Here is a 13,298-nt window from a genome sequence, read left to right as displayed (position 1 = left end):
TACTCTTCAATTCCAATACAAATAAGCCCACTCCTGGTACTGGATGGGAGAGCCTCAGGAGCTGGGAGGGGGGAGGTGTATACTACAGGCAGATATCTATTACTATCACTATTTGAGATATTTGAGACTTGACATTAACTAATGGAATAGGCCTGTAGCAGGTTAATTGCATATTATCTCTCCTGCTTCGTTATTGAATTAGAATATGCGTTTGTTCTTTATAGTTAAAGAAGTTATCTTAGGCACTTCTGAAATCCGTTATTTTATGTAAAGCCTGTTGCTGTCATCTGTTTACTTCCTGTAAAGCCTGTTGTATGTAAAGCCTGTTGCTAATTTATTGTTTACTGTAAACCGAGGTGATGTATATCTTTACGTGCCGCGGTATATAAGAATCACCATATAAATAAATAAATATCTACTTATTGAGCAAAGTGGCACAGCATGTCTAAGCTGATCCTGCCAATTTACAGACTCCCCTCTTGACTGAATGAATCAATACTGTAGGCCAAGGTGGAATGCTTAGTTACAATGCGTGAGGCCATTTTCTCCCCGCCTATACATTTGCATAGCTGTAGCATCTATCGTAAAAAGAGGAAGCACAGGATTGCTTGTGTTCAAAGCCAGTGTGTGCTAATTGGGTGCACACACCATGCTTGCTCTGGTGTATGCATTAGTGTGGCAAGGAAGATAACAATCCCTATAGCACCCCCAGCCACAGATATAGTCAGAGGCTAACACAGCATGTCACTCACCCAGACACATATAAACACACATGTCAGGACATTGTTAATTGCAGATTACCTCCAGCACTTTGTTTACCTACTAAGGCCCAAATATTCTGTTCCTGGCCTGTTTGTCATCAACCATGAAAGATGACTGTGTCAAGCTTGTCCCTACCTGCTAGAGGTAGTCAGAATCATAACTTCTTATAGAAGATAGTCTCACCTCGCATCCTGACATCCATCTGTCATAACCATCTATGCTCGCTGATTTGTTCTTGTTACAGACATGGGCCCCTCCAGGCCTTAGGTGCCCCAAAATGCTTGTCTTTCTACATAACAACACAAAGTGCAAAAGACATCATGCCGACCACATGATACTTCTAGGAGCAGTTGGCCTATACAATTTGTACACTGCCAGGCTTCAGAAAGAAGCTTGATGTTGGCTCATGAGGTCATCAGCTGACAACACCTTCTCTAGCCTTACTGCTATGCACAGAGCTGATGAGTTGGAGTCTATCAGCACACCTGCCTTGGTCTTGGTATCCACAAAGTCCAAAAAGCTCAAACACCACATGACACTCATCCTATAGGACAGCTACTATCCTATGTTGGCCACAAGTAATTGCAGCCATGCGGACAGGTAAGGGCCTCAAACCTGATAAGACCTGAAAGGTCACTAGTCTGCTTGGAAAATGACCATTCTACAAGTTTGTCTCCCCTGGAGTCCTCAGCCTGTGTGCTTTAAGGGTGGCCACAGATAGGATAAGGACTGTAACAGTTACTAGCAATCGGAACTAACATAACTCTCTGCAGATTTTGTATGTACCTACATAAAGCTGGACAACATGACTAGCCCTGAGCTGAACAGGCAAAAGCCCTTTCTGTGCCCCTGACTTCTCAATATTTCCTAATGGCTACCTGTGACATGTCAGCTTTGCCTTGAGTTCAATGAGGTGAACCTTTTGTTATGTGACATGTGGGTGTTATTACAATCCTCACTAAAACAACGCTGACCTATCCATTTTAGAGGTGACTTTCAACAACATGTGAAGGCATGACACCATCCTATTCCTAATCAAGCCTTCAGATAGTCAGGCCAATATCCTTGCATAGCCTTCCCGAGCAGCTAGGATAACCAACATGACAGCCCAAAGCTCAAGGCCCTTACCATCTATACATGAGAATTGACAATTTTCTTATCTAGCTGTAGCAGGGCCCAGCTGTACATGGTCATGTGCAATCCCTATGAGATATTCTAGTCTGCAATAATCTGTGAGAAGTTTGGGATTGCCATGAAATTTGACCTGTGCTTCCCAAAAAGCTGTAAGTGAAGGCCTGCTAGATGAGCACTCCGATTTCAGCACAGCCTCAGAAACAGCTGAGGCACTGCTGACCCCTGTGACTTTTCAGGACCATGTGACACTATGCATCCGATGTACATATGAATATCATCAGATGCACATGGATATCATCTAGGGAATCTGGCTGTAACATGTTAAGTCTGTGATTGATAAGTGTCAACTTGTAGCTTCAGGCTGTGCCTTTAAGCAGCTGAGCCATTTGTGACTTCTATGACTTCTAGAGCACTTGATTCCATGTCCTAGGTCCTGTTGGAGTTCCATCATACCATACCACTATCTCAGACACATATGAGGGCTAGGACAGTGTCTAAGATGTAGCCGAGGGAAGCAATAAGGCGCAAACTATGTACATTGTGTTAGCTGTCCTACATGAAAGCTATGGCGAAACATGACTCTTTTGGACTGACAATCACTATGAATACATTAGGTCAACAACATCTCTTTGGAGTTATGTTTATTTAGTGTCTACATTGTCTACCACTATCTATTGCACCTATTGCTCTTTTATTATAATGTTGCATAACTAGGCCTAAGTGATTTCTGTTACACACTGACCCAGGCAGAGAACCTTTGAATAAAAGAAAGATAGAGATGAGACCAGCTTGAACCACTCTGCTGGGCTCACATCCAAGGACAAGGAAGGAGTAGATAAGGACTAATGGGCAAAGTAACGTTGTATGATGCATTGCTGAAGCTGGCTGCTAGTCCATGTGGTCTCCTTGGCTTCTGCAGGGGACACGGGGGATCCTTGGATAGATCTGGAATGACATCTACTGGGATACCATACAGTAGAGCCAGATTATGGAATATACAGCAGAACAGCACTATCTTGGCAATTCTGGGTGGGGCGTACATTAAAGCTCCCCCCATTTTGTCTAATAAGCAAAATCTACTTTTAAGATCTCTGAAGATATGTTCTGTGACGCAGCGGTTGAAACATAAGGTTCATTGTACCTCATTTCTGCTGATATGTTGAGAAAAGAATCAGGCATGAGAAGCTAGGTCCTGCAACCATATCCCAAATCTCCTGTGGCAAAGAGAGAACGGCTGCATCAAACACACTACCGAGACTTTCTGATATCACTACCAACCCACAGCTTGCTATTAAACACTAGAAGCTAAGCTCTAGCTTGACATGAGCTTTAAAAGGCTATTTCCAAACCCAAAGTCCATGCCGCCTTTTACCGTGACACTATATGAACATATTTGTACTTGCTTAGGCTGTGCCAGATCTTCCTGAATGGAGAACTGCATCTGGGGTTCTTATAATATGTGTCCATGTCACTCACAACCAAGCTATCACTACCCATTTCTAGCACTCCTTTAACACTAAAGCTGTACATCACAGCTGCCACACATGTCATTGCCGAAAGGCATCAACCTCATGGGATGATTGTGCATGTCTTTGGCTGTTCTGCAGTATGTCCTCCAGAGATACACATTTCTCTAACATGATACAGTGACTATGGTAGAGCCAAAATGCACAGCCCCTAGCTTCTATTTAACCCATGCACCCCTGTAATGGTCAAGACAAACTGTGGCTGATATCCTGGCTGACAAAGCACTAACAAGGCACACTTGACCTGGGAGTCCCTACATTGTGGAAACAAAAGGTTTTGGTTGACAAGTGATATTTCAACAGCTCCAAAAGGAGGATTTGAACAGCCACTTGCTTAAAGTTAACAAGTTGAAAGGCTCTAGTGCCTGTTCACACACAGAGCTTTGTGGCAAGTGCTTTGTTTGAGCTCGCAACATTAGCAGGCCTCTTCAGCAAGGAGAGAAAAATCCAGGCCCTGGAACTAAGACTTGTAGATCTAATGGCGCAAGCCACTTGTCATGTAACTGATGCAGTCACATCCCCGACAGCTTCCCATGTCAGTGGCGTTTGCTGTAAAACCATAGCCAGAGAGGGACTATAGAAAGAAGCATCGCTCTTACCTACAAGCCAGTCGTCCCTGTAGAAGCCATCTGCAACATTTTCAACAGTCCCAATTGCCTAACAGGTACATTTTAAAAGGAGCACGCATGTGTCCATAAGCGGCGTATTGGGCATGCAAGCAAAGACACGCTTAATTTTATGTCATGCATGCAAGTACGTAAGAACATAAATGCTATATTGGGTCAGACCAAGGGTCTATCAAGCCCAGGATCCTGTTTCCAACAGTGGCCAATCCAAGTCACATGTATCATTTGAAATATCCATGCCGCACATATGTGTGGCATATTTTAATAACATGAGGGAGAGAGAATATAACACTCTATATATCTCCCACTGTAAGAGGGGCACTTTCAGCTCAGGGTGAGTTTTGAGGAGGGCGGGCGGTGTTACAAGGGTTTACAGACCCTTGTGCCCTAGGCAGACCAATGTAACACTGCCCCCTCTCCCAAAACCCACCCTGAGTTGAAAGTGCCCCTCTTACAGTGGGAGATAGACAATATGCCATTCTCTCCCTCTCCCTCCCTCCCCTCTCCCTTTCCCTCTCCTCCTCCCCCCCCCCCCCCCCCCCCGTGTTCAGAACCACTCTGGTTCAAAATCTCCAGACTTGTGCCTCATTAGGACCAGCAGCAAAGTTACACAGGTAACATGGCAACGCACACCATGATCAGCCGTTACAAAATTTGGGGTTACGCGCGCAAGTCTTGAGAACATCCATACCCCGCCCTTTTTCTGCCTCCTTATTCTTGACACGTGCACAGGTATGTAAGCACATACTTCCCGGCTTCTTAAAATTCACATTGCTGACATGCGGCCCACATATGTGTGTATAGGGCCATTTTTGTGTGAGCAAAGCTTTCAAAATCTACCTGTAAGTATAAAGGAATCATGCATGGCTCCCAGGTACCTGGAAACCATATCAAGGATGTGCATTTGAGCGTCACAGACCACTTGCACATTGATGGAGTGGAGGAGATTTCTGTTGCGGTACATCTCCTCTCTGCGATTGGGTGGGATGATGGCCACGTGAGTGCAGTCAGTAGCTCCCAGAACATTTGGAAAGTTGGTTACAGCATAAAACCCTTTCTTCAAATCCAGCAAATCCTGCCTTTCTTGAGGGAGTCTCATGTAAGGATCAATGTGGCCAAATATAGCTATTATGACCTGGCCCAGACAGTGGGAAAAAGAGATTTGAGACATTCCCCCGATAACCCCGACTGTTGTCTGGAAGAAGCCAGATGCCATGAAATGCAGGGCGCACAATAGTTTGGTGAAGCCCAGTATAGTACTGGATCTTTCCGTGACCAGATCCAGATCCTCTCCGAGTTCTTGATAGAAGTCCATGATAGCCTTAGACCTGAGGCGATACCATATAACCACGTTCCTCCAGCATGTCCAGCAATGTAGGTCGTGGATTAAAGATGCACTCCCTGTATTACCTGTGTGCCCTCCTGTGTAGCAAGCCCTGCCGTGGGCCAAGGCACTTCACTGGCGGGGCTTGCAGTTTTGGCTCCGGTGCAGGTACTTTCCTAGAAGACAGTTGAACCTGCCTTGCCTTTTTTTGTTGAGTAACCCGAAGCAGCCAGTGTCCCACTACTAGTACACTTCACCCTAACATCATAGCTTTAGGAAGACAGGGCAAGTAACTAAAGCTGTTTTTATTGGCCCAGCAGGGCTGTGTAGGTGTTTCTGAGAGAAGGCCTCATTTTTCGCCTGTAAGAATAGCTGTATTCCACGTTAACAGCCGCTGTTGCACAATAAAAACTTTTTTCCCCCTCTATCACAAAAAAGTGCTGTTATTTCATACATTAAATCCCTCATTATTGTGTATTATTTAACCACGAAATACAGTAGAAATCCCTCATTTGCGTAATTTTCAAGCTTTGCATCCTCATTATCATATTTGCATGTAAATGCGTGATGTGATAAACATCTCATGTTTATCGCGCATTAGACCCCTTTTATCGCACCATAAGGCCCTAACTTGGCTTGATGAATGACCCTAATAGCCAGCTAAATCTGGTTGGGCCAAAGAGCTGTCCTAAAGTTATCTGGCTATATTCAATAGTGCAGCTGTACTATTAAATATACCTCCAAAGTTAGGTGAATAAGTTTTTCTGCCTAACTTTGCTATCTGGATAGTGGCTGAATATAGACCTCCTGGAGACTAGAAGAACAAGACAGAGAGAGGGCCGTACTCAAGCCAGCTTATCATCTGGGAACCAGCTATTCATGTTTTATCGTGGTTTTTTGTGATATTTGTAATATCAGATCCCTGGTATGCCCCAAGAACAGCCGTGTAGTGAGTCCCCTAATGATTGGGTCTAGAGTGTAGTGTCATAGTGGTGCAGGCTGGGGTTAGGGGACATATCCTCAGATGTGGTGCAGGAGTGCAGGGCAAGGCTTGGGTTTATCTTCTGCCTAGCCAGCCCCCTCCCCTACATGTTGAGCTCTTGGGTTCTGGGGGCTGGTATGATTTGGCTTTGGTGGCAGAATATCATGATGTGAGTCTGGACAGGCTGGATGAGACTGGACAGGGCTGGACAGGCTGGATGAGGCAGGGCAGACTGGACAGGTTGGACGAGGCAGGCAAGCAGGCTCAGACTGGGACTGTGAGATAGATACTGGAACAGGAGGGAAGCGGGAATCTGAATCAAGAGCTGGAAATGGATACAGACATAGGCTGGATAGGATACTGAGCAGGGATAGGGAATGGATACAGACACAGGCTTGGACAAGCCAAGGCAAAGCAGGGAATAGATGCTAGGAATTGGACTGGGCAGGGCACGATAAGACAAGACAAGGTCAGGGCTGGACAAAGCAGACAAGGGTAGGACTAGACAAGGACAAGGACAACAGAGAACAGTGAGGTCAGTGAAGGCAGCAATACAGGAGGCCCATAGACTGCTAAGCATAAGGCCCGAAGGCCACTAAGCAATGAGAGGTCTGGATAGGCTGCAGGGCAAAGCACAAGGTAAGAGGAGGCCTGGAGGCCACAAGGCAAGGGAAGGTCTGAGTAGTCCACAGAGCAAAGTATAAAGTAAGAGCAGGCCTGGAGGCCACAAGGGAAGGAGAGGCCTAGATAGGCTGCAAGACAAGGTATAAGATAAGAGAAGGCCCAGAGGCCAAAAGGCAAGGAGCAAGGTAAGAGTGGCCAGGTCAGAGAGCCAAGGGTGACTCCATAAAGAGGCAATGAGGTTCTGGCAAGGCGGGGTTAAATAGAGCTGGATCTTGGGTGTGGTGTGAGCAGCAAGGATGAGCTTGGCAAGGCTGGAGGTGAGGATCCCTGGTGGAAAGAAGGCTGCACAACAGGCTGAACCATGGCACGGAGAGCCTGTGACTCCGCAACATGTAGGTCGGGCAAGCATAAAGAAAGATCTAGTCAGAATCTTTCTACCCACTGAAGGAATAGGAGGGATACAGACTAAAGTCTGGTGCCAGCAGTGACCTGAGATTAGTATGGAGGATCCTAGAACCAACTCACTTGCTGACAGGGCAACCTGTGCTCAAAGGGAAGAGAATGAGCTTCAACTAGAGCAACTTAAGGACCTGAAGAAGAGATTTGTAGTCTGTGAGTAATAGAGTCAATATCTGGTATAGCCAAGCGTTACAAGATTAGAAAAAGTAGGGGTGTGTATTCGTTTCCTATGTATTTGTAATCTGCAAAGTATAGGGCCATATTCGTTGTATTTGTGGGGAAGTGAAACATATCGCGATTCCCCACGAATACAATGAATCTTCGCCGAATTATTCGGCCGTCTAAAGGAGCCAATTTAAACAACCCCCCCACCCTCCTGACCCCCCCCACCCCCAAGACTTACCAAAACTCCCTGGTGGTCCAGCGGGGGGTCTGGGAGCCATCTCCTGCACTCACACCCTCGGCTGCCGGTATTCAAAATGGCGCTGATAGCTTTGACTACTATGTCACAGGGGCTACCGGTGCCATTGGTCAGCCCCTGTCACATGGTAGGAGCAGTGGATGGCCAGTGCCATCTTGTGCTCCTACCATGTGACAGGGGCTGACCAATGGCACCGGTAGCCCCTGTGACATAGTAAGGGCAAAGGCTATTGGTGCCATTTTGATTACTGGCAGTTGACAGCCCGAGTGCAGGAGATCGCTCCCGGACCCCCGCTGGACCACCAGGGACTTTTGGCAAGTCTTGGGGGACCCTCCTGACCCACACAAGACTTTCCAAAAGTCCAGCGGGGGTCCAGGAGCACAAGATGGCATCGGCCATCCATTGCTCCTACCATGTGACAGGGGCTGACCAATGGCACCGGTAGCCCCTGTGACATAGGTCAAAGGCTATCGGCGCCATTTTGAATACCGGCAGCCGAGGGTGTGAGTGCAGGAGATGGCTCCTAGACCCCTCGCTGAACCACCAGGGAGTTTTGGTAAGTCTTGGGGGGGGGGTCAGAAGGGTGGGGGGTTGTACTTAATTCACTTTTAGCTGGGAAACGAATACGAATTAACACATGTACATCTCGGGGGCCCCCCTTGCCGAATGCAACATATCTGCCCCCCGACGAATACGAATCCCGAATGCAACGTATGGCATCCCTCTGCACATCCCTATTAGAAAGGTTTCCTCCAGGGAACACAATGAGTGCAACCAAATTTCCAAAATGTGTTAGTGTGTGTGTGAGACATGAGAAGACTGCATTTGTGAGCAAGATTGAAACTTTGGGTACTTTCTGTCTGTGTGAGAAAAAGAGGTGGATATTATGTACATGTATAGATGACAGAGAGGCAGGAGCTGACAATGATTCTTTTGTAGGAGGGATGCTCTGTATGTTTGTGTATGAGAGAGAAGCTGTTTGAAGCTTTGTGTGTATGTATTTAGCATCAAAGATGGTGTTGTTATTTGTGTGTTTATGAGATAAAGGATGTGGGTGTGAGAGTTGATATGTGTCAGAAAGTTATCTGGGAACATGATCCTGGATAACGTTACGCTTAACTGGTTATATTCAAAAGAATATAACTGATTAAGTGTTGCCCTGCTGGGCCAAGCCCCCCCCCCCACACACACACACACACACATACCTCCAAGAGCATTTTTAAAAATAAATCTTGTAGGGGGGATCTGCAGGGTGACCTCCACCTCTCCAGCCCTCCATCCCAGCCCTAAATCTTCCATCTACCTAGTAGATTCAGAATCCCCTTTCTTCCAGTGCCTTTCAGCATTGCTGTGACAGAAAACATTAACCTGGCTAGTGATATTCAATAGATGGCCATTTCGTTTTAAAGTTATCTGGCTAAAGTTATTCAGAAAACATCATTCAGGGATATTCAGTGGGACATTTATCCTGCTGAGTATCCTGGATAACTTATCTAACAAACTTTAGCCAGATAAGCTAGTTTTTCAAGGCTTTTTTGAGTATTTGCCTGTTTTGGGAGGTTGAATTTTAGTTTATTATAAAATATAATGAGGCCAGTCTGAGATTGATTTGAAACAGTTGTTCAGGCTGGTGATAGCTTGGTCCGTATCATCACCTAAAAGGCAAAATAGCTGAATCTCATCAGCACAAGAATGATGGAGAATCTGGAAGTCTCCATTTACTTTGCTGTGTGGGGCCATGTAGACATTGAATAAGGTTGGAGATAGGATGGACCCTTGAGATATTCTGCATAGAGGTGGAAAGGAAGAGAAGATGCTTATCACTGAGAGATGATCTCAGTACAATTCTAGAGGAAGGATTTAAACTAGGATAATGCTGTGCCTGTGAGTCCTAAATCCATTAGGCAGGTGATGAGGAGTTTATGGACTACTGTGTTGAATGCAGCTGAGAGGTTCAGGAGTACCAGGAGGGAAGATTGTCCATAGTCTAAGCAGAGTCACAGGTCATCAGCAAAGCTAACTAGTATAAGTTTCTGTGCTGTAGTGGGGACTGAAACTGGACTAGAAGGGGTCCAGGTGATTTGTGGTTTGTAGGAATTCTGTTAACTACTTTTTATGATTTTTCTATATAATTGTATTATTTTAATTGTACCCACTTTAAAAGTATGAGTTTGAAGTGGTAATAAAGTTCAAATAAATAAATAATAATTACATTTTGCAGATAACTGTCACACCTCACCAGTGATATTCAAGCATAGCCAATTAGGTTTCAAAGTTATTTGGCTAAGTATATCTGGATAACTTTATTCAAAGATAGTCAGTGGGATGTTTCTCCCATTGAATATCACTGATAACTTATCTGTTTAACTTTAGCTGGATAAGTTATTCATTTTCAGATATTTTTCAATATTGGTCTCTGTCTCTTTTGCTTCTGTTTCTAGGCTTTGGAATAGCATAGGGTGCTTGCTTCTGTTAAAGACGCTCCACCTCTGCTCTTACTTCGATGTGCCTTCTGGAGCTGAGGTTCTATATCTTATGATGAAAAGTACAAAAAGAACAATGAGATGCTACTGAATTGCATTTAGCAAAGAGAACAGCCTGTTAGCAAATGACAGGGATTATAATTGTAGAGGCCATTGGGATCATTACTAGAGTGTGTGGAGTTTAGAAAAGGTCATGCAGGAGTCTAGGGTAGATTGGAGGAATGCACCATCTTTGCCACATTACCTCCAGGTAAGGTTTATTCCTGATTCTATACTAGTAGGGACCTTATCAGTGTTTATTACAAAAATGAACATGGGAGAAATCAATGGAAAAAAATACTTGCCATTTTGCTTGGAAGATATTTTTGTTCTTGCAATAAACATTGATAAAATTCAGGACAAAAAATAAAATAAAAAACAAAAACAGAGATCCCTATATATATCACACAGTGAGCCCTCATGATGTTGTGGATTTTTGAATTGGAAACTAATGAACGAGGAGTGTCCTTTTCCAGTTATTTTCCTCCTGAGGAGTCCTAGGCCCTAATTCTGTGGGATAGGATCTTGGGAGATTCTGGTCTAACTCACTACGGGCCGACGGAGCGCACTGTTAACCCTTGATTGGACACACGTTTTCGACGCGCTAACATTACCCTTTATTCAGTAAGGGGTCAAAAACCCGCGTCCAACCCCCCCCGAACCTAATAGCACCCGCAACATGCAAATGCATGTTGATGGCCCTATTAGGTATTCCCGCGCGATTCAGTAAGTAAAATGTGCAGCCAAGCCAAACATTTTACTTTAAGAAATTAGCGCCTACCCAAAGATAGGCGCTAATTTCTGCCAGCGCCGGGGAAGTGCACAGAAAAGCAGTAAAAACTGCTTTTCTGTGCACCCTCCGACTTAATATCATGGCGATATTAAGTCGGAGGTCCCGAAGGGTAAAAAAAGTAAAAACAAAGAAAAAAATTCGAAGTAGACCCGTGGCTCGTGGGTTGAAAACCGGATGCTCAATTTTGCCGGCGTCCGGTTTCCGAATCTGTGGCTGTCAGCGGGCTTGAGAACAGCCGCCGCTCCTGTCCCTAAAAAGGCGCTAGGGACGCGCTAGTGTCCCTAGTGCCTCTTTTTACCTGTTTCTACTGCCGGACCTAATTTGCATACTGTATCGCGCACAAAGGAGAGTGTCCTGTGCGTGCGCTGGGAGAGTGGGCGTTCGCCCGCTCTCCCGCGGACTTTACTGTATTCAATTGGCCCGTACCTGTGGTGGAACCAATCTCTCCCTTGCATGGGATTTCATTTGGAAGGAAGATTTTCCACCCTTCCTTTTCCATATATATATATATTTTTTAGCTGATGATTGCTTTTTTTTAATTTGTTTTGGGAAGTTGTCAATCACTCATGGCTCTCTCACTTTGAGAAATTCAGTGCACATATGGTAGAAACATTTTTTGGGGTAAGGATTTGCTTTCCAATGCCTTCAGGTTTTGTCCAGCTAGCTCTGTTTGGTGAGGTCACATCTTCCTGGAATACATTGTAGTGGAATATATTCAATGGTGTTTCCTTCCCTCAGGTCTGTTTCACTGGGTCAGTGGGGAAAAGACAGGCTGTCAAAACAACTGATTATCAAGTGTTACCTCAGTTTAAGTCTGTAGCAGTCTTATGAGGGTAAAAGCAGGGCTTTAATTAGAAGCAGAGTCTTATATTTCTGGATAGAAACACTTCAAGCAGTCTCAGCTTTTAATGTCTGAATTCCACAGTGTCTAAGAGAGTAGAGTATTAGCACTCTCTCCACTTTCAGGGTTTTGTACCCACACTTACAGTTCAATTATTATCCTCACTGCTTGCCTCTCCAGGGATCTCAAATCTCAAGGTAGCAATTAAAGTAAACTATTAACAAGGCTGCAGTCTCCATGGTTTGTATCACATTTGCAGTTCAATTAATATCAGCAGTGCCTGCTTCTGCAGGGTTTAAAGTCTCAAAGCTTAGGGCAGCAATCAAGGTAAAGTATTAGCAATGTCCTGGCTCTTCAGGATTTTGTATTCACATACTCATAGTAATGCTGTACTATTGCAGGACTCCTACTCTATTTTCATGGGGGTCACCTTCTATGTCCTTTAGTACATCTATTAAGCTCTGGTTCCTCTCTGCTTCCATCAGTTCATCCACCTCTGCCAGCTCCAGCTCCTCTGAGAGTCTGTAATCAGAACCTCCCTCTTTTAGCTCTGCCCCTTCCTAATCTAGGTCATCCACCCATCTATCCAGTGGCTTCCTTGGGACCTAGCCCCTCTCAGCTCCACTCCTCTCTGCTTCCCACAGAGCTGTGCCAGACAACAGGAACCTGGGAATTGTAGTTTTGTTCAAGATTTTCCCTATTCTAGGTTTCCTATCCTTAAGTCTGGCTCTGGCTCTTTCCTTTAGCGTTTGATATGTTTGAATAGGGACAGGAGCATTCACCCCATCTTCACCACGACTGGATAATCATCTGATAACAATTTGGAAGAAGGATGAAGCTGAGTCATTTACTCAATGCTCTCCCCTGGAGACAGAGTGGAAGTGCCCATCCAGTACTATTAGGGAGTAAGGAGTGGAACTGGGAGTTCAGACCAAGTAGACTGGAATCCAGGTACCAACAAGGGAAATCCCACAAATAAGGGGGGGGACCTTGTCTAGTTGCCCCTGAGTGGCCCTATAATTCATGAGGGATATAAATAGGTTTCCCAATAAAAGGGAAAAGGAGCTATAAGTTAATGCTTGAACTTTAATTTCTGTAAAATGGATCTATCATGGGAAAATGTACAATGTGTCAAATCATTCAAATTGAACAAGTGCCTCAGTAAAGTTTTATGTTGTAACAACAACCTGACTACTCACTGGCAGACAAGAAACCTTAACAGAGCCTACGCTTTAGGCTCTAGTCTGGAGGATAATAATTTCCCCCAACCAGGGCTGGGACAGT

The sequence above is a fragment of the Rhinatrema bivittatum genome, chromosome 2 (genome assembly GCF_901001135.1).
Source record: "Rhinatrema bivittatum chromosome 2, aRhiBiv1.1, whole genome shotgun sequence".
Classification (NCBI taxonomy): domain Eukaryota; kingdom Metazoa; phylum Chordata; class Amphibia; order Gymnophiona; family Rhinatrematidae; genus Rhinatrema; species Rhinatrema bivittatum.
Note: the sequence above shows the minus strand (reverse complement) of the source record.